This window comes from Struthio camelus, chromosome 2, assembly GCF_040807025.1.
Source record: "Struthio camelus isolate bStrCam1 chromosome 2, bStrCam1.hap1, whole genome shotgun sequence".
Taxonomy (NCBI): Eukaryota; Metazoa; Chordata; class Aves; order Struthioniformes; family Struthionidae; genus Struthio; species Struthio camelus.
The window spans coordinates 132,431,807-132,434,842 of record NC_090943.1 but is presented as its reverse complement, the minus strand read 5'-3'; the positions used below and the strand labels follow the sequence as shown (position 1 = coordinate 132,434,842).

At 57.8% G+C, this 3,036-nt stretch overlaps 1 non-coding gene across 1 annotated transcript; it reads right to left on the bottom strand.

Annotated features, from left to right (window-relative positions):
* Positions 1–881: 881 nt before the first annotated feature.
* Positions 882–975, bottom strand: TRNAY-GUA (transfer RNA tyrosine (anticodon GUA)). Its single transcript has 2 exons — positions 939–975; positions 882–917 (listed from the first exon to the last, which is right to left on the bottom strand). It is a non-coding gene; the product is annotated as a tRNA-Tyr (tRNA).
* Positions 976–3,036: the final 2,061 nt, after the last annotated feature.

Here is a 3,036-nt window from a genome sequence, read left to right as displayed (position 1 = left end):
CAGGCGGGCGCGGCTCCTCTGACGGCTCCCCTCTCCCCGCGCAGCTCCGCGGCATCCAGAGCCCGCTGGCGGCCGCCCTCAGCCCCGGCCCGGCCCCGCACCCGCCGCGGCAGGCATGGCTCGGCCTCAGCCCGGCCGCTGCCCGCAAGCACGGGACGCGCAGGGGCCCCGCTCTCGCCCAGCTGCGCCTTCTCGCTCCTGTCAGAGCCGCCGCGGGCTCCGGCGGCGCCCTCCCGCCCCGAGCCGCTTCCCCGCCGGGCCTCGTCTCGCCTCCTCCCGTGCCGTGCCGCCTCAGTCCGGCCCGGCCCGCTGGCCGCCCCGGCCCTCCGCCGGCCCCGCGGTCCGGGCTGCGCCGCCACCGCCGCGCTCGCGGCGGGTTTGGATGGTGCCGCCGAATCTCGCGCCCAGCCTCCTTCCAGAGCCACCGTTTGAATCTGCGCAGGCGGACTGCCGCCCCATTGGCTGCCGCCGCCGCACGCGACCGGGGCGGGGCCGCGCGTCCCGCGGGACGGGGGGACGGGGGGAGGGGGAAAGGGGGGCGGGGCCGGCCTGCGACGGGGACGGGGGGGGCGGCTGGCGCGAGGCATGACGGGGGAGCGAGTCTTCGCCGCTGACAGGGCGGCGGCGGCGCCGCGGGCGGGGGCGGCGGAGGCCCGAGCTCGGCTCGCCGCCAGCCCGCTCCCCCCCCCCCCCCCCCGCCCCGTATAACGCCGCGTCGCTGGGGGCGGGCAGCCCGGAGCCGCGAGCGGCGCCTCGGCGCGGCGCGGTGCCCCGGGCGCTGTCAGACGTGGCGCGCGCGCTCCTGACTGGCAAAAAAAAATTAAAAAAAAAAAAAAAAACCGACGCTTTCAGCGCGCCGCCGCACGGCGCAAAACCAAGCCTCCTTCGAGCCGGAATCGAACCAGCGACCTAAGGATTCCCGCGGGCGGGCGGCGCCTCTACAGTCCTCCGCTCTACCAGCTGAGCTATCGAAGGGAGCTGCCTGAAGCGCCCGTCCCGCGCCTTACAGCCTCGCCGCGCCCCTCGCGGTGGCGCCGGGGCTGCGGCCGACCCCCACCTCGGGCAGCGCCGCCGCCGAGCAGCAGCAGCAGCCGCTGCCGCCGCGACAGAGCCCGTTACAGCAGACACTGCTCTTAGTTCTTGCGCTCTTCGGGAAGTAGCGACTTTCACACACCTTGTAATAAACAGTTGTATTTAAAAACAAAAACAAAAAAAACACCCGAGGCTTGAATTTTTATATTTGTGTGTGTGTGTATTTTCACGTTCACTCTAAGTACCTCTATGCCATTTTTATTTCAGGAACTCGGGACTTAGTCTAACTACGCATTTCTTCCACTGTGTGCAGCCGTAAGCAAAAAGGCCATGAAAACTAGAAAGTGAAAAAGAATATGAATATATAGTATTGTGATGATGAATAGATCGTGAATATATAGAATTATTAATTTTGTCCTAGATGAGATACACTTAAATGCATAGTATTTCTCACCTTAAGTGTTTACCACGGATAAATCACGTGCCTAAATCCACAGCTGTAATACTAAAAGCCCAAGGTCTGACTAGCCCTGGACGTGCCTATATTTCACAGACACTGCCAGTTATGAACTCTAAGATCCCTGGAGGCCGATGAACTGCCTCGGATCAGACCAGCTTTAGATCAAGATCTTTACCCGGTCCAAGTCTGGCAAAGCCAGCGCCTAGCTAAAAACCTGCGGCAGCCGTCCCCGTCGTCGAAACGTGACCCAGGAGGGCAACGGCTGCGGTGCCGGTTTGCACGTCTCGCGTGCTGCCGCTGTCCTTCACACCGCCGCTCCGGGCTGAGCCAGACCCACCTGCCCCTCTGCTTCAGCTCAGCGTTTCCCACCTCCCAGGAAAGCGCATCAGAATAAAGTCCTCGGGCCTGGAAATACTCCTTATTCCTCTTTTCAAAAGTTGTGTGAAGGAGAGGAGAATGAGGAGGGGGGGAAAAAACCAAAAAATAAATCATGGTAGTCGTAAGAGCGAGTAAAAATGAGGGAGGCTGAGTCCATCCGTAGCGGTTAGGTAGCCCCTGGGAGGAAGCAGCAGGGTTGCTGCTTCCAGGCCCATCTGTATGTTCCCAACTGCTAGTTTAATGTAAATATATAGGAACAGTCTCTCTTTGGGCCAGTGACTCTGCAATTCTTTGCCAGGCAGGAGCACAGTCTCAGCAAGCAGCTCAGAGATAGCCCTTCCCCCTTCCCTCCCGTTTCCCCCTCCTCCAAAAAATTGTGATGCCCAGTGGTTAAGCACTTGCTTGAGAAACAAGAAATGCGGGTTTACTCAAGCCCAGCCATCCCACTTATTGGGCGATGGCCCTAACCACCACGCTGTTGTACAAAAGGAGAAGCACCCAAATGCCTCACCACATCCTCTTGTGGCTGTGTAAACAGAAACACAAACCCTGCAGGGTTCCTCGGAGCGAAGGCCTGCCCGAACGATAGGGGTTGTGAGCAAGTGAGCCAAAATACCTGGGAGCACCTTCCCCTTGGAGTCGGTGTTTAAAGATCTCCTTTCCTCGGTGATCAGCTTTTAGGCAGGCACAGCATAAATGCACTGATTCAGGCAGGACTTTGCTGCGCTGCTGCTGTTTCAGACGCCCGAGGTACTGCAGGTACCACGCTCATGTCTTCTGATTGCATTTAAGGGATAAAGTATCTAAAAAGGGATGATGGATTGCAGTTCTTGGGTGCAGAGGCCCTAACACTCAGCTCTTTACTGTGATTTTTACCTTCTCGAATGGTGCCAAAGGAGACATCAAAACAGCACATGGTTTCTTCTTTTAAACACATGTTTTGTCTTCACTTCAGAGACAGATTTACTTACAGAAGATTGGTAAACACCACAATAGAGAAAGTAACTTCCTGAACATGCAACTGCCATGAAATTCAAACTAGATTCTAGTATAATCTGTGTGTTTTCTCGATATCCCCCTACACCAAGTCTTAAGCTGCAAGCTAGTGGTATGCATGAAGCCTCATTCAAACAAAACTTTGAAGCTGAGTTATAAGCATAAAGAAA